Here is a 19,734-nt window from a genome sequence, read left to right on the forward strand (position 1 = left end):
GAAGAAGAGAAACAAGCATTTGCAATGCAATGGGTCTTGCGTTTGCTCGAGTTAGAGCTATTAGTGTTGTAAATTCCTAACTGGGCTTTTCTTGCCACATAACTTGAAAATGAAAAATAAAACAGTTTTAAGCGAGCCGATTCAAAGTGCCACGGACCCCAAGAGCTTGTCTTATCAAGACCGCATTTGCATTGTATTGCCTGCACTTTTCTCACATGAAGTCACAGCTCAGTGACATTCCCGGCATAGCTCTCGTAGATAGTACAGAGGGCATGAGCCTTTCACCAAGACGCCCTAATTTCCCTTTTGAATGGCTCATGGAAATCAGCACATTTCCCCTACTAGATCTTTGCATCCTTACACTTGGGAAAAAAAAAACGTTGATGTGGAGAAACCTCTGCAGGTTGATACATCTGTTGCTGAAAACTGAACAGGTTTTTCACTAATTTGACGGAAGGTAACATTAGAACGATTGGGCTGAATACATATAGCGTATTTTGTATATAGTGCTATGAAGCAGCAACACTGCGCCATCAAGGACAAAGTAACAGTTGCTATGAGCATAAACTCCTGGATTAGGGAGAAATAATGACTAAACCCCGTAGTGCAAATTGAAACGGCACAAAAGTGATAAAGCCACAAAATAATGGACATTGATGGCAATTATAAGTAGTTCAAAGATGCTGCATTTTTTGTCTATAATAAAGTACATGCAGCAACTAAACACTGCAGAACTGCACAAAATCTCGTACAAATACATTTTGGAATCTCTGCTTTTAATTGTCTTCCAGTAATAAACATTCTGATACTCCAACCTCTCTGAAATTCATAACAGGGCCCTCTCAATGTAAGGAGCCATCCTTATGAAAGCGCTTGTTTCTCAAGGTGTGTTTGTTATTCCAGTTAAGAGCACGAATATCTTGCACATGCACATGGCTGCCTTCTGCCAAAAGCACTACTTGTGCATATATCATCTCGCCCTTTTATGATGAGCTTTTCTTCCACTACCTGAGTTGTCAGCTCTCTGTAACTCGTGCTGATGACTGCAGAATTACTCTGTAGTACTCCATCGCTGACAATCTTACCTACTGAAATGGTGTACAAACCTAACAAGGCTCTGCATGTGGCCCAGTGCAAACATGATGTGTCAGTGCTGAGAAATTTTTGTGTCAACAGATAAGTACTGCTGAACCCACTGCACAGCGACTTTCCACAACTTTGGCCCTGATTTATACTTTTTGAGGCAAAGCTGCGTTAGCGCAGGTTTGCATCAAAAAGTATATCGCCAGCTTGCACCATTCCAGGATGCCAGCCGGGAGCCATATTTGGGGTGGTGTCAAAAAAATTGACTTTAGCCGGGTGGGGGGTGGTGGTGTGGGAGATGGGTGTTCAGCACAAAAAAATTACGCTAGGCTGGTTAGAGGAAAAAAAGATGACCAGATTAGCTTCATTTTATGGCGCTAAACCTACCATGCTACTTGACTCCTGTGAGAAAACAGGGCTGATTGCAGAGGCCCCCTAACTTTTTGCCTCCATTTTCCACTTTTTGCTGGTGTTTTCCTGACTTTGATGGTGCCCTGGGTACTGCTAACCAGTCCCAGGGCCTGTGCTCTGTGTAAAATGGATATGCAAATTAGGCTAATTATAATTGGCTAAGTTAACCTACCTATAAGTCCCTAGTATATGGTAGGGCATGTAGGTTTAGGGACCACAGCATAGGTAGTGCACCCATAGGTGCACTGCTGAGGTGCCCAGTGTCATTTTAAAGGCAGGCCTGCCTTGCTGGCTGCTTTTAAATTAAAGTTATATGCAAATTCGTCTTTGAAATTATAAGTAGTTCCAAAGTTTCAAACTACCTTATTTTTACATATAAGTCACCCCTAAGGTGTGCCCTATGTGCCCCTAGGGCTGGGTGCCATGTAACTGTAAGTAGGGACCTTATAAAAATAGTTTTATAAGCCTTGGTGAGGTCAAAACAGCCAAATTCGTTTTCCCCTCATTGTAGTAAATGGCCTTCATAGGCTAAAATGGGGAGACTTTATTTTAATTTTTAAAGTCTCCTTAAGTGATGCATACCAAGAGTTTGGTATCAAATTAATTGTTGTATTAAATCCCACAACTTCCAGTTGTTGGATTTAATATAACTTGTTCAGGTAAAGAGTTTTAAACTTTACCTAAAAAGTTGCCAATTTCAGCCCTTCATTGTTTTTGCTGCTGTGCTCTGATTGGCCAGCCTGTAGCAGCTTGGGCAAGCTGCCTTGATGAGGTGTGAAGTGGCCTGGCTTCACACAAAGGAATGTGCCTGTGGGAAGGAATCTCCCCTCAGCAGATGGTGAGGCAGAAAGGGGGAGGGCTGGCAAACTGGTCTTCAAAGGCAGAGAAGGACATTTGGAGCAACCAGCAACACCCCACATCCTACAACCCCAGACAACTAGGTGCCCCCTTGATTAGATTAGGAGAGGGCAGTAGAGGGGTGTGTTTATGATTTTTAGCCACACCAGTGTGTGGGCTCAGCCAGATGTAACCTCCAAAAATCAGATTCAGCCATGATGGATTTTTAGAGAATGTTGCCTCCTGGTCATCACAGGGGGAAGGACCCTGCACCTGATTGGAGAACCAGGACCCCCCTGCTTTTCACCCAGGAGCAAGGATAAAACTGGCAGACCTGCACCCACACCTCAGTTCCCTACCACATCCAACCAGGAAGAACAACAGAAGAAGAAGGGCAGCCCTTCTGGACTCCTGGCCTGGACCTGGAACCTGCACTCAGAAGGACTGCACCAGCTGCACACTTGGGCTTCACCACAAGAAGGACTTTGCCTGGCTTCAACTGGTTCAAGGAGGAACTCTCTGTTTGCTACAGGTGAAAAATTGTGATCCAGAGTCCCCTGCACCAACTCCTGAAGAAAGCGACCAGCTGACCACTGTCCAGTGGCCAAAAAGGAGTTTGCACCAGGTGCATTCTGGGAGTTGTAGTCCGCACCCCCAAGGACCATCTCAGAAATTCTGGACCCTTGGGGTGAGCTGTGGACCCCAAAAGAACCTTAAAAGGACATCTGGGAGAAGCCCCAGAAGTTTGGAGAAGCTTGGACAACTTTTGTAAAAAAGCTCCATAGAGGGACCGACCCGCTGCGGCAACTCTAACCAGCTTGCCTCAACCACGACCCGGCCTGATTTGTTGGTTCGTCCCGGTAAAGAAAATCTCAGAAAAAGAGACTAAGGGGGTCATTCTGACCTCAGCGGTAAAAGCCGCTTACCGCCGGTCAGAAGACCGCCACAATACCGCCGCGGCCGCGGTCAGCCGCTACGGACATTCTGACCCACAACTGCCAAACCTCCAAAAATCCGACCTCCATTGCAGTCCGCCACATCAGTGGCCAGCGATAAACTGGAGATGACCAAACCTCCACCGCCACGCCAACAGAAATACGCCCATGCCATTACGATCCACAAATCCAAGCGGCGGTCTTTCAAACGCGGTAGTCTATTGGCGGTACACACCGCCGCGGTCAAAATACACACACCTTTACAAAACACTTCCACATTGGACAATTTGAAATACACACACCTGATACACATACAAACACCACTCCCACACACCCAACACAATATAAAACACACACCCACATCACCCACAAACCCCTACAACCAAAAATCAGAGACGAAGGAGAGAGAGACACATCAGAGAATAGAGAGCCAGACACACAGAGGCACACTACAACATCACACACACCACATAGTAGCACAAAGCACCACACACCAACACACTCATCACCACATACACCACCCCACACCTCATCCACACCACCCCATGGCACCACAAAGACACCCACGCTTTACGGACCAAGAACTCAGGGTGATGGTGGAGGAAATCGTAAGAGTGGAACCCCAGCTCTTCGGCTCACAGGTGCAGCACACCACTATAGCAAGGAAGGCGGAGCTATGGCAGCGGATCGTGGACAGGGTCAACGCGGTGGGACAGCATCCCAGAAATAGGGACGACATCCGCAAACGATGGAACGACCTACGGGGGAAGGTGCGCTCGATGGTGTCGCGACACAACATCGCGGTGCAGAAGACTGGCGGAGGACCCCCACCCACCCCACCAGAATTCACAGCATGGGAGCAAGAAGTATTAAACATCCTGCATCCTGAGGGCCTCGCTGGAGTACCCGGAGGAATGGACTCTGGTAAGTCCTATCTCATATACTTCATCCCCCTCACCCCACCAGCATGCCAACCCACACCCCCACCCTCACCCCCAACCCCCCATCACACATCATCCCTGAGAATGTTTCCCTAGCACAACCCACCCAACCCCTCACCAACCCTTGCATGCCACCACAAACATTGGACACCCATTACCTAAGCATGACCACTGCACATACCCATCCCCCCCACAAACCACCCTCACAACACCACCCACAAGGGAATGCCTGCACTGGGGGACAAGGGCACCCATAAATCGCACGCTATTTCACACACAGAAACAATAACCATACTCTCTCACCCCATGCAGGACCCGAACGCCAACACACCGGTCAGGAGGGTCCTCAAATGTCCATCCCACCCCCGGAACAGGCCCCCAGTGATGACAGCAGCTCGGTCGACCTGGAAGCTGATGACCAGCCCGGACCATCGGGGACCTCTGGGCAGTGGGTTCCCCAAACACAGACACAGGCCACAGCAGACCCAAACCCCCCTGGGAACAACAGCACAGCTCCCACCCAGCGGGCCCATGCCTCTGTCTCTAGGACAGGTCAAGCAGCGGTGTGTCTGCCACTACAGGGCACCCAGACTAACCCAACACCCCAACAACAACAGGGACCTGGGGGCAGTGGTAGTGGGCACACCGTCCAGGGGAAAGAGGCCCAGGCAAACAGGGCAACTCGGAGGGCTGCCGTGCGACAGGGGGGGGAGGAGAGGCCCAGGGAACCCACTCTCCAAGAGGCCCTCACTACCATCATGGGAGCATAACACCACTCACAAGAGACGATGGCGACGGTACTGGCCAGGTTCACCGAGATCCAGGCACAGCAGGAAGAACGCTACATGGGGTTCAGCAACCAACTCACCACCATCGCTACCGCCATGGGGAGCATGGTCCAGGCCCTCAACAGGATAGAAGACACGTTGCGGGACCATGTGGCACCACACAGGGCCACTGTCACTAGCCAGGAACAGCCTACCACCTCCGCCGGCGCTAGTGGACAGGAGGCCCACACACAACGACAGGCCACAAGAACCCCACCTCCTGCTGAAGAACAACCACCCCGCAAGAGGAGCCTAAGACCCAAAAAAAAACCAGAGTAGCATGCCAAGACCACCGCCAGCATGAGATACCCCCAGAAGTCATCCCACTGTCCCACATTGCCACCCTGTCCAAACTCAAACAGCCCCTGCTCCATCCTTCCACAGGCATATGGACAATACACCTGTCAGACTGAGAACTGGACTCTGCCATGGACATTACTCCACCCCCACCCATCACCGTTTTAACATAATGTACCATTATCTAAGCACACAAAATAAAACAATTATTGCACAGAAAACCGTTTGGAGTCATGCTGTATTCTCAAAAAATTGTACAACACATAACAGTTCACAATATGTGATGTCAGTTAGTGATGACAACATACCAATGTCAATACGCTGTAGTACATGGCCAAACCAAGCAGAAGTCGGGCTATGAGTCATTAAGCACTGAGAAGGGAAGGGAAAAAGAATATGTTATTCAAAAGAGCTGGGGGGGAAATACATAAAGTTGAGATGCATGAGGCTCTAAGTAAATGGGAAATGGCGTGGCTGAACCTTACCTGTGTGCTACTGAAAATACTGTTGTATGACAGCTTCCCTGTTGTCTGTTTCCTCACCATCGTCTTCCTCCTCTTCACTCTCCACAGGCTCCACGGCTTCTACGACACCACCATCTGGACCATCCTCCTGCAGGAAAGGCACCTGGCGTCGCAAATCCAGGTTGTGAAGCATACAGCAGGCCACAATGATGTGGCACACCTTCTTTGGTGAGTACATTAGGGATCCACCTGTCATATGCAGGCACCTAAACCTGGCCTTCAGGAGGCCGAAGGTCCTTTCTATGACCCTCCTAGTACGCCCATGGGCCTCATTGTACCGTTCCTCTGCCCTGGTCCTGGGATTCCTCACTGGGGTCAATAGCCACGGCAGGTTGGGGTAACCAGAGTCACCTATTAGCCACACACGCTGTCTCTGTAGCTGTTCCATCACATAGGGGACGCTGCTATTACGCATAACATACGCGTCATGCACTGACCCAGGGAACTTGGCATTCACATGGGAGATGTACTGGTCTGCCAAACAGACCACCTGCACATTCATAGAATGGTAATTTTTCCTATTTCTGTACACCTGTTCATCGTCGTTTGGGGGTACTAATGCCACATGGGTCCCATCAATGGCACCAATGATGTTGGGGATATGTCCAAGGGCATAGAAATCACCCTTCACTGTGGCCAAATCAGCCTCTTCTGGGAATATGATGTAGCTCCTCATGAGTTTCATCAGGGCAGACAACACTCTGGACAGAATCTTTGAAAACATAGGCTGAGACATTCCAGATGACATGGCCACTGTTGTCTGGAATGAGCCACTTGCCAAAAAATGGAGGACTGATAGAACCTGCACTAGAGGGGGAATTCCTGTGGGTTGGCGGATGGGTGACATCAGGTCTGGCTCCAGCTGGGCACACAGTTCATGTATAGTGGCTCGGTCAAGTCGGTATCGGAGTATTATATGGCGTTCTTCCATTGTCGACAGGTCAACCAGCGGCCGGTACACGGGAGGATTCCTCCTTCTCCTCGCAAGTCCCTGCGGACGGTGCCTAGGAAGGACAACATGGAGCACTGAGTCAATCAACTCACAGGTACGTACAACAAAGCTTGCACAGTACACGAAAATGTATTGATTGCTATGTTTGTATGTGTGCAAAAGCAAGGCCTAGGCCTGTGTGACGCAGTAGAATTTAAGCCATGTGGGCCCTTGAAATGGCGGCTGCCTGACCTGTGAAGTGGGACAATGGGATGTGAGGTCAATGCGCTGGCGGGGCACACCGTGGCGGTAGGCGGTCGAAGACCGCTGTACGAAGTCGCATTGGTTAACATTGAACCCTATGGGATTCAGGAGCCAATGACGATGTGCGCCGGTGGTCGCGGTACGCACCGCCGTGGTACGCACCGCCGCGGGCGTGACCGCCATTTTCTATCTGATTAATCACTCGAGACCTGATCATCCACAGGAGAGGACCTATACTGCAAGTGCTGCTGTGAACTCGGTCTGGAAGTGACAATGGCTGCTGCGACTGGGGAAAGGGCCCCTGCCTTCACGTCTGAAGAGTTGGAGAAACTTGTGGACGGGGTCCTCCCCCAGTATGCGCTACTCTACGGTCCTCCAGACCAACAGGTGAGTACACTGAGTGCACATTGAATGGGTAATGCCTGTGTGGAGTGGGGTGGCTGTCAGTTGGTGGGGTGGGGAGAAAATGAGGAATGCAACGCACGACTGATGAGAGTATGGGCCACATGGCAAGGTTGGGGAGGGGGGGCATGTACTCCAAACATGCAGAAATGTGAGGATTTCTCTTTCCCACCCTGTACATGTCAAACAGGTGAGCGCCCATCAGAAAATCGATATTTGGCGTGCCATCGCCAAAGAAGTCCGGGCCCTGGGGGTCTACACCAGACGGGGCACCCACTGTCGGAAGAGGTGGGAGGACATCCGCCGCGGAACCCGAAAGACCGCCGAGTCACTGCTGGGGATGGCCTCCCGACCTAGGAGGGGTGCCAGTCGTACCCTGACCCCCCTGATGTCCCGGATCCTGGCGGTGGCCTACCCTGATTTGGATGGGCACTTGAGGACATCACAGCAGACACAAGGGGGTGAGTATCAGCACATTCTCCTATCTTTACGCGCAGTGGAGGCGTCTGGGTGGGGGAGGAGGGCTGTGGGTGACAGTAGGCCAGGGCGCTTTCTGTAGTGTAGTCCCCTCCCTTAGACATGGCCCTGTGCCCCGCCCACCACCTCTGTAGGGTGCCAAGTGCAGCTATCCATGGTCCAACATCACCCATGAGCGCGTCTGTTGTCCCTAGACCTGTTGGCCTAGTCAGAAGTACAGAGTAGTGTACCCCAAGTTCGCGGCTTAGTGCATGAGGCACCTGTGTCTGTCCTCTCCGCCAAGGCTATTGACAAGGCATGCACTCAACTTTGTTTTATTTCTCCCCCCACCCTTATTCTTTGTTTCCTGTGCATTAGCATCATCAGGCGGAGGAGAATTGGCGTCGGAGCACGAGGGAGCTGCAGGTCACCAGGCCCCGGGGGGCACTGACACAGACACCGAGGGCACCAGTGATCCGGAGGGCGAGGGGAGCACCACAACGGGGGCCGGTGGAGACACCAGCGACACGGACACGTCCTCGTGTGGGAGCTCCCTAGTGGGGGCGGCAACATCTGTGCCCCCCCGCAACAACAGGTAGAGCCGCCACCCAGCGCACCAGCACCGCCCTCCCAGCAGCCCCTCAGTCTTCGCTCCGTGCCCGTTCGCCCAGGAAGGCGCGCGTCTCCTTCGCCCCAGGCATCTCAGCCCCTGCCTCTGTTACCCCTGCTGCCCTCAGTGCGGAGCTCATTGACCTCGTGAGGACGCTCATTGTTGGGCAGACTACCCTTTTGAATGCCATCCAGGGGGTGCAAAGGGAGGTGCAACAGAGCAATGCCTACCTGGAGGGCATTTATTCGGGTCAGGCTGCCCATCAACGAGCGTTCACTTCTCTGGCCTCAGCACTGACGGCAGCCATTGTCCCTGTCTCCAGTCTCCCTCTTCTAACTGCCTCCAGCCTTTCTCTGTCTCCTGTTCCTCAGCCTATCCCATCCACACCATCTGACCAGCCTGCACACACCTCAAAACCCAAGGCCAGCTCATCCAAACATAAGCACCACAGAACACACAAGCATTCACCCAAGCAACACCCAGATGCAGACATACCAACAGTCACTACCACCTCTGTGTCCCCCTCCTCCTCGTCTCCCTCCTCCCTCCCTGTGACGTCTACACTCACACCTGCATGCACACCAACATCAGCCAGTTCTTCCATCACCAGCACACCCTCCACTACAGTCCTCACACGTGCAGTCACCACCCCCACTGCCATGTACATGTCCCCTGTGTCCTCTCCCACTGTGTCTGTCACCCCCTCTTCCAAGACACATAAACGCAGGCAGACACCCAAACAACAGCCAACCACCTCACGACAGCCTACGTCTCAGTCACCTGCACCCAAAGACAGCACACCTGACTCTCCTACAACCACATCCTCTTCCTCCACTTCTATCTCCACTACTCCTACCCTTTACCTTGGTCCAAAGAAATATTACCTCTCAAATGTTAACCTCTTTCCCTCCCCTGACCCACCCCCTCCATCTGGGAAAAGTCCCAAAGGCACCTCAGCCACCACCAGCCCAGCTTCTAAGGTACAAGTGGTGCATGGAATATGGAGTCCACCCTTTGGCGGCAGTGACACTTCACTGAGCAGCAAGGGGACTGGCAGCCCCCCCCAGGCAAGAGGACCCGGAAAGTGAAGGGCCGCCGTGAGCGGACTGAGACGGCTGCCCCCAAGGAGGTGACTTCGGCCACTTCACCTGCCACAACAGCCAGGGGAGGCAAGGGCCCGAGAGCACCATCTAAGGAGCGGAAGGGCAGCAGGGCGGAGAGGCCAGCCAGCAGGAGCGCGGAGCAGGAGGGCCCCACACGCCCCATCCCGGCTGCAAGGGACGACACCAAAGGGCCCAGGACTCTGTCTCCGAAGGGGCCTGACACTGCACGTTCGGAGGGCGAGTGAGCAGGTTGTCCAGGCCAGGTCTGACTCCCTACACTGACTGGAAGAGCACCGCTGAACCGGGCCCCGCCGTGAAGACAAGCACAGCTGAACCGGGCCCCGCCGTGAATACAGGCACCGCTGAACAGGGCCCCGCCGTGCAGAAGAGCACCGCTGAACCGGGCCCCGCCGTGAAGACAAGCACCGCTGAACCGGGCCCCGCCGTGAAGACAGGCACCTCTGAACAGGGCCCCGCCGTGCAGAAGAGCACCGCGGAACCGGGCCCCGCCGTGAAGACAAGCACCGCTGAACTGGGCCCCGCCGTGAAGACAGGCACCGCTGAACAGGGCCCCGCCGTGCAGAAGAGCACCGCTGAACCGGGCCCCGCCGTGAAGACAAGCACCGCTGAACCGGGCCCCGCCGTGAAGACAAGCACCGCTGAACAGGGCCCTGCCGTGCAGAAGAGCACCGCTGAACCGGGCCCCGCCGTGAAGACAAGCACCGCTGAACAGGGCCCCGCCGTGCAGAAGAGCACCGCTGAACCGGGCCCCGCCGTGAAGACAGGCACCGCTGAACCGGGCCCCGCCGTGAAGACAGGCACCGCTGAACAGGGCCCCGCCGTGCAGAAGAGCACCGCTGAACCGGGCCCCGCCGTGAAGACAGGCACCGCTGAACAGGGCCCCGCCGTGAAGACAGGCACCGCTGAACAGGGCCCCGCCGTGAAGACAAGCACCGCTGAACCGGGCCCGCCGTGAAGACAGGCACCGCTGAACAGGGCCCCGCCGTGCAGAAGAGCACCGCTGAACAGGGCCCCGCCGTGAAGACAGGCACCGCTGAACAGGGCCCCGCCGTGCAGAAGAGCACCGCTGAACAGGGCCCCGCCGTGAAGACAAGCACCGCTGAACAGGGCCCCGCCGTGCAGAAGAGCACCGCTGAACAGGGCCCCGCCGTGCAGAAGAGCACCGCTGAACAGGGCCCCGCCGTGAAGACAGGCACCGCTGAACAGGGCCCCGCCGTGCAGAAGAGCACCGCTGAACAGGGCCCCGCCGTGAAGACAAGCACCGCTGAACAGGGCCCCGCCGTGCAGAAGAGCACCGCTGAACAGGGCCCCGCCATCTCAAGCCCCGCTCCGCTGGGCCCTTCATCTCAAGCACCGCTCCGCTGGGCCCTTCATCACAAGCACCGCTCCGCTGGGCCCCGCCGTCTCAAGCACCGCTCCGCTGGGCCCTTCATCACAAGCACCGCTCCGCTGGGCCCTTCATCACAAGCACCGCTCCGCTGGGCCCCGGCGTCTCAAGCACCGCTCCGCTGGGCCCTTCATCACAAGCACCGCTCCGCTGGGCCATTCATCACAAGCACCGCTCCGCTGGGCCCTGCCGTCTCAAGCACCGCTCCGCTGGGCCCTTCATCACAAGCACCGCTCCGCTGGGCCCTTCATCACAAGCACTGCTCCGCTGGGCCCTTCCTGTCAAGCACTGCTCCGCTGGGCCCCGCCATCTCAAGCACCGCTCCGCTGGGCCCTTCATCACAAGCACCGCTCCGCTGGGCCCTTCATCACAAGCACCGCTCCGCTGGGCCCCGCCGTCTCAAGCACCGCTCCGCTGGGCCCTTCATCACAAGCACCGCTCCGCTGGGCCCTTCATCACAAGCACTGCTCCGCTGGGCCCTTCCTGTCAAGCACCGCTCCGCTGGGCCCCGCCGTCTCAAGCACCGCTCCGCTGGGCCCTTCATCACAAGCACCGCTCCGCTGGGCCCTTCATCACAAGCACCGCTCCGCTGGGCCCGCCGTCTCAAGCACCGCTCCGCTGGGCCCTTCATCACAAGCACCGCTCCGCTGGGCCCTTCATCACAAGCACTGCTCCGCTGGGCCCCGCCGTCTCAAGCACCGCTCCGCTGGGCCCTTCATCACAAGCAGCGCTCCGCTGGGCCCCGCCGTCTCAAGCACCGCTCCGCTGGGCCCTTCATCACAAGCACCGCTCCGCTGGACCCCGCCGTCTCAAGCACCGCTCCGCTGGGCCCTTCATCACAAGCACCGCTCCGCTGGGCCCTTCATCACAAGCACCGCTCCGCTGGGCCCTTCCTGTCAGGCACTGTTCAGGGTTCACTGTGCCCACCATGCATCCTCCTTGTCCAGTGGGGACATTTATCCACCTGATGGACTGTGGCTTTGCACACACCAGGATGGCACAGTGGGCAAGCCGCCCACTGTAGAGACTTGAGAGACTGTGGCTTTGCACTCCCCAGGATGGCACAGTGGGCAATCCACCCACTGTAGAGACTTTGCGAGACTGTGGCTTTGCACTCTCCAGGATATGGCAGTGGGCATGGTGGGCCCTTCGTGGATCTGGCGTCGTGGACTCATGTGGCTGTGGTGCCCCCCCCTTCCCTTCCCCCTGAGGTGCCTGTAGTTTTGTCACCAGATGCCCCTGCAGTGTTCTCTCCAAAGGACTCAGGTCTCCTGTGTGGGCTTTGCCCTTGTTTCGCTACACTTTGGCCCACGGACATGATGGATTCGTAAGATGTGCAGGACTACTTGCTTCAGTTATCCACTGCTGTGTAAATAATTTATCAGCAAAAATTTTGATGGTTGAAAAATACTTTTCTGACACTATTTTGTACATAAATATTTTTTCTCAATTTGGTTATGTGATTGTATTTTTTACGGGTGTTTGGGTGGTGTCACTGTGACTTGTTGCTCTGCATTGGTGTGTACATCTTGGGGGGGTGGTGGGGGTCGCATATGTGTGTGCCCGTAACCTTTCCTCCTCCCCCCCTCCCGTGTGTCGTAGGTGCAGTACTCACCGTTGACGTCTGCGGCGGAGTTCGTACTCGTGGTAGATGAGCAAGTAGACGAGAGCAGGTAGGATGTTCAATTCGGGTTCCATGCTGTCCTCCGTCCTCGTGGAGTGCGTAGAGGTGAGCGTTTTCCCGTTCGTAGTCTGTTTCCGCCGTGTTTTTATCGGCGGGGCTCCCGCCCCGGAAAAGGTGGCGGATTGGTGAGTTGTGATAGGGTGGGCGGTACATTGTCTGCCGCCTGCCTGTTGGCGGTGACCGCCGCGCTGTTTGTTTGTCCCGCTGTGGCGGTCGGAGTGATAAAGTGGCGGTCTCAGTTGGCGGTTCCCGCCAGGGACAGAATTCCATTTTTTGGACCGCCAGCCTGTTGGCGGGTTGGCCGCCGCTTTATCTCCGACCGCCAGTCCCCATATTTGGCCCCCTATGGCATTTAAAAAATATATAAATACTTACCTTTAGTTACCTGTACTTACCTGGGATGGGGTCCCCCATTCTCCTCTGTCCCTCTGGTTGGGGTGTTCCTAGGGCCTGAGGAGGGCACCTGTGGACTCATTCCATGGTGTTCCACCATGGAAAGGAGCCCACAGGTTCCCTAATGCCAGCCCTGACCCAGGCGTTAAATAATGGCACTAAGAAAGGTTAGCGCTATTATTTAGGCCTGACTCCCTCCCGTGCACAATTTTTGCATGGGAGTATAAATAAGGCACAAGTGCCTTAGAGTCTTTTTTAGCCGGGGACGCCTGCCCTGCATCTCATTGACACAAGGTAGTTTTCTGCAGGCAAAAAATGACTTTAACTCCAATATTTTGATGCTAGACGGGTCTAGCGTCAAAATATAAATATGGAGTTAAGTTTGCCCTGGAATAGCGTAAAGAAATGACGCCATTTCAGTGCAAACAGAGTATAAATATGCCCCTAAGTGCTATAAGTGCCCCCTCCCACTGAAATGCTTACTCTCTGCTTTCCTTAACATTAATGTTTGATGCTAGCACTCTGAAGTAGCCATGACAATGTGTGACGCTATAGAAAACTCCGTAATGAACAAATAAAATGTTGTTTCTTCATAGTGCTTAGAGGTTGTTGTGACAGTTGTAGTGGTGCTATTTAAACATAGTATGATGAGCGTCTCGTGCAATATATAAGCTTTACAGCCGCTTCGCAGCTATATAGTAATTCTTGCTGTAGGGAACCCTTTGTGACCTTCTTTCCTGCCTGGTGGGAGATCCCAGTTGTGTCACACTCCCAGTGATGGCTTCAGCTGGGTTCTGATCTGGATAGCACTTTAACTACCTGCTCAAGGAGGTGAGCATGCATAAATGAACCCATGTTGCTTGTATACAGACTCTAACATCTGTTGGTGCTATGAAAGCATTGAATGGATCTTCTATGGCTCCAAAAAGCTACAATACGAAATAAAACACATGTACCCCTATATATTATAGGAAAGGTGTTACCAAATACAAATAGTTATTTAGTGGAATATTTTTGGTGGGTAGCTTGTGTGTCAAGCAATGAGAGGTCTACTGGCTTAATTTCAATAAGCTGCTTTATTAATAGGTATTATCTACTCAGTGCAAAAGCTCATATCCTCTGCCCTGAACTCTGGGCATCATTTACTGTCCACATATATGTTTGATGTATTATCAGCATTGTACAGCATTTTACTTCGATGCGTGGTGAACAAACCCACATTCACAATTCTACAACCTGAAGTATCAAAAGTGACATGAGCGGGCTTTACAAAACTCCGTAATTCATAGGTACATGCAGGCATACATACAAACTGAACACATAAATACATTTAGCAAGTAGGTATCAATAGCCTCTTGCTCTTCATTTTACACCTGGAGTGAATGGACAGCAGTGTAGATTTAGGGGGTTCGGGGCTACATTATGAGATTCTGGAATATTCATCCACATATCACATTGTAAGGCACTGTCAGTGCCGGCTGCAGATTTCCTCGCTAGAGCGCGCTCAGCCACGCACACAGGACACACTCTCAGCGATTTAAAGTTCTCCCTAAACAGGTGCAAACAGCTTGCACAAGGCTGGGATTTCCTTAGCCTGCTGAGCCCTGGATTTACAGTTGGGAAACAACACTACGTGCACTAGAATTAACCACGCACACCTTCTGAGGCAAAGGATGGGGTACGTTGGTTTACATTGCACACACAGATTTTTGGCTGTGAGGGGAGCTCATCGGCAAACTCTGTGAGAGAAACTTAGTTACAACGAGGGGGAAGGGTTGAGAGATAAGCTGTGATAACAAACAGATGGTGCAAGCTTCCATTGGAGCTTAAAGGGAGGGTCTTGCATTTCGTAGAGTTAGAGCTAGTAGCATTGTAAACTCCAAACCGGACTTTTCTTGCCACATTAATTGGAAAAAAAAGAGCCACATCTGAACTCTCTCAGCAGCCCCTGCCCTTGAGGGAGCAGACAACTTTAACAAGTGGGCATCTGCCCTCGCTGCCCACAAAGACCAAATGTGAACATGATAACAGCATGATTTATCATCTTGTTTACATCTAAGCTAAACTCAGAGCAAGAATGCTCTGAAAATGAAAATGGACATGAGCAGAAAACAAAGTAAGACAAGCTGGCCCTGGAAAAGTCCCCCTCTGCTGTTGGTTTTATGTTTGCAGAGGGAGCCAGTGGGGAGGAGGGACTGAACATGCACCGACAGTGTAAGATGAACAGGCAAATACAAAAAAAAAGTTGCTTACAAAAGAGATAAACAGGATATAGTGTAATTATACAGTAGTTGGTGTTGCTCCCAAAGAGAAAAAGGCAGGACAAAGAGGCAGAACTGACCACTAGCATGCAAGGATTTGTAACAGACACTGGTATACTTAGAATTATACAACACATTGAATGCTTACGCTTGACCTAAAAAGGGGGTGAGAGAGGAAAGACTAAGAGACGAAATAGACGATGGCAATGAGGATAGTACGGGGTCAGTTACCCCTCAGGAGGGGACCAAATAAGAAGGACCATGTCAGCATTTGTGGCTGCTAATAGAAAGGAGTGGGAGAGGGTGGGTAGGGCAGTGCGGGGAGCGAGGGGGCTGTTAAGTAAACAAAATAATCTTACCTGCCCCTCAGAGATGTGCAGCTCCGGCCCAGCCACCTCGTCTCCTCTCTCCAGTCAATAACACTGCTTCTTTCATGCTGTTACACAGCATGAAAGTAGTGCCACAATTGGCCTGAGCGGGGCAGAAATGCATCTCAGGGGAACAGAGGGGCACTGTGCTTGGTCTCTACCCAGCTGTAAAATACAGCCAGGTGGAGATTTTCTAAGTATGCATGTCAGTTTGGCCGACCACGGAAATGGAGGAGGCTGGCCATGCCCCGCTCTACAAAGGCAGAAAAATAAAGGGATAGTAAAATACATTTATTGCCCCTTTCTTTTTTCTGCTTTTCATCAGTGGGGTGACACAGCTCCACCATAGCGGAGGGGCTGCCCCTGCTCTTCAGCTCTATATAAGAAGGAACTTGTCAGCTCTATCCATCAGGTTATAGATAATCTTCTCAAAGGCAGCAGTCCTGAACATAGCTGTGAGCCATTCCTCAAGAGTTAGGTGAGTTGGGTCCTGTGGAGTGCGCCAGTCATATGATACAGATTTTGGCCATTGTAAGGGAGGGGGTGAGTAGGCTGTGAGCATGGCATGTTAACAGGGAGAGTAACACCAAGTTGTGCAGAAGAAGCAGCTGACCTGATAGTGGCGTGGGTATATCCATGGTCTCTCCTAATGTGGACCTCACTGCAGCCCAGAAGGGGCAGACCTTGGGACATTACGCTTAGAGGTGAACCATGTCACAGGACGCATGGTCGTACCTCCAACAGGAGCAGTGGGGCAGCAGGCCCACAGTGCAGAGTAGTGCCCATGTCCAGTACCAGCCTTGTAGGATGTTAAAAAGGCTGTACTTCATCTGCGCCTAGGACTTCCAGCAACTCCACCCAGTCCTCCTCTTCATACTCTAGAGGCGGGCCTGCCAGGTCTCCCTGGGCCCATTCACTTGCAGCTGGGAGTAAACAAGGTGAATCAAAAGGTTATAGAATTCAGGCATTACACCCTTAAATTGGCCCATGCATTAAGATATGCAAGCACTGGGGATAGAGAGACAGGCCAGGGACATGGGTCTAGTCTGCCCGATAGGCAATGGCATAATTGTGTATAGCTCCAGTGCTGAGTTTGTGGCAAGCCAAATTCTTCCTGCAATGCTGAGAAGGGCTGGAGCTCACCCCATGAGTTCAAGTGTGTCAAGGTATAGATGCCCACCGTGCGCCAGGGGGCCCTGTGAAGCATGGCTCTGTCAATGCGCATGCCATGGTTGTGCCAGATGGGTGCTCTGTTATGAAGGAACTAACACAATGAGGCAAGTGCCCACTAACCCTCATGACCAGGGTAATAAATGTAATTGTATTAGAGGTCAGTGCAAGGGGAAAGTAACCTAGACTTCCACAGAATATAACCAACTTAAAAAGAATTCGAAAAGATCTCTATGTACCATAAATGTAAAACAAACAAGATTTATTTTTAACACATAATATTAATTCAGATGTTTTTCGGTATAAATCTTGTAATAACATATCATTTTTTGTAACAGAGTATCATATTTTACATTTGTATAGGTAGGTGCTCCTAAAAAACAGTGAAAGTGCTAAAGTGCAAGTGAGTGACGGTGATATATACAAGTAGTGTAGAGTGTGGTGGTACGAAAAATATGGACTCCCAGTAGCTCCTACAATCCAGGAAGCCCTGAAGTGTCATGAAATTCTTTATACATTTATCATTAAAGAATTTCATGACACTTCAGGGCTTTCTGGATTGTAGGAGCTACTGGGAGTCCATATTTTTTGTATCACCACACTCTACACTACTTGTATATATCACCGTCACTCACTTGCACTTTAGCACTTTCACTGTTTTTTAGGAGCACCTACCTATACAAATGTAAAATATGATACTCTGTTACTAAAAAGTATATGTTATTACAAGATTTATACCGAAAAACATCTGAATTAATATTATGTGTGAAAAACAAATCTTGTTTGTTTTACATTTATGGTACATAGAGATCTTTTCGAATTCTTTTTAAGTTGGTTATATTCCGTGGAAGTCTAGGTTACTTTCCCCTTGCACTGACCACTAATACAATTACATTTATTACCCTGGTCATGAGGGTTAGTGGGCACGTGCCTCATTGTGTTACTTACTAAAGCGCAGCCGGTGGAATGCGAAGGCCCTTTTGGAACTAAATAGATACTATTGAAACCTTTTGGGTTCTATCCATTTCTGAACTTCGTACTATAATGACAGAAGGGGAGACCCTTTCCCATACCGAAAATTACATAAATAGACTATTCAGTGGATCTTCTTTCATAGAAGCCGCTCCCACTATCGTAGTAGATGCCCTACAGGAGAAAATCACAAAATTAGAACAAATTAAAAAGAAACTCACTAGGACACAGTTACACAGGCATCTCATGAAGGAATACCTACGCTCCAACGTCATACCAGTGGGTCTACAAGTAAGAAACGAACCTGCAATATTCATAGAGGACCCCAAATATAGAACAAATTTCAGTTTCATAGCCAATCAGTGTTCTAGACACTGGATGGTGTTACGCATCGACACAGCTTTGGAGCACATTAATAAATTAGAAAAAGAAATAGCTGATCTAGTAAGAGAAATACTGGAGGACACAGCACTGACTAATGCACGCCAAGCACTAGAAGATCTAGAGAAAATTGCTAAGGAACTTACTTACATTACCCAAAAGAAAAAACTTGATAAGTTAGCCAAGGACATTGCTAAGTATGATAAAGCCTATACATACCCATATCTAGATGAGGACTATTATAAACAGGACCAGACTGGTAAATTTGTAAACAGAGGAAGGGGTGGCTACAGGAGGTATTATACCTTCTCTGATACATCGGCCTCAGACAGTTCAGACAGTGAACAACCAGGCACTAGTTCCACACACTTCCAACAACAACCTCCAGAGCCTTTTTTAGGGAGGGGCTGCGGAGAGGAGAACAGACAGAGAGGGAGAAGGGGGAGGGGCAGAGGAAGGAACAGAGGACGTGTCCACTTTCAAGAACCCCACGGGGAACGCCAGACCAGAGGACAACAATACTCATGGTAGCTGGACCCACTTCTGTCCCCCCCACCAGACTTTTCCTTGTCTGATTTAGTCGACACTAGCAGACCAGAGACATTGCACACAGGGGATACTACGACGTCTGCGGATACTGCTCACATTTTCAGTCTGTCACACCACCCTTTGACACCCCTGGAACTTGCAGTCCTCAACAAGGGTTTATCATTCGTGCCCACTACTCGACCTGACTTCTTCGAAACCAGAATTGAATTACAGAGATTCTTTAGGCGGCTTCGTCTAAGTAATTTCTATAAAGATAACCCCATGCAAGGCCCCCTAAGCACCACGGCCTTTAGACCACCTTCCACCTTTACCCATCCCTCAACCGTCATGCCGGTTGTAATACTTACCTTCGAGAAGATGGTACTCAAGGATGTAGAAACCCTGAGCAAAGGACAGAGCTATATTAAATTTAACCTAACATATGAGGAAAACATAGCCCTTCAAGGCCTTAAAAAACGACGAGACATAGTAGTTAAGGCAGCTGACGAAGGGGGAGGGATAGTACTGCAAGACGTTGACAGCTATAAGCAAGAAATACTCAGACAACTTAGTGACAAAGATTGCTACAAAGCAAGTATGACTGATCCCACTAAACAACTAAGCCTGGAAATATTAGAATTAACGACCAAAGGTTTGGATTTGGGCTTCATCACCAAGAAAGAATACCAATTCCTTAACAAAAAAGATTTGCGCATCCCGGTGATTTATACCTTGCCCATAATACACAGAAATTTGACAAATCCACCAGGCAGACCAATTGTCTCTGGTTGCGGGTCCATATTAGAACTCCTATGCCAATACTTAGACTATTTTATCAAACCATTTGTACCCCTCACTGAGGCATATACTAGAGACAGCATGCATGTTATTATGTTATACGAGGGACTAAACTTCTCAAGGGAAACAGAAATCCTTGTCACTATGGAC

Source organism: Pleurodeles waltl, chromosome 2_2 (assembly GCF_031143425.1).
Source record: "Pleurodeles waltl isolate 20211129_DDA chromosome 2_2, aPleWal1.hap1.20221129, whole genome shotgun sequence".
NCBI classification, from domain to species: Eukaryota; Metazoa; Chordata; class Amphibia; order Caudata; family Salamandridae; genus Pleurodeles; species Pleurodeles waltl.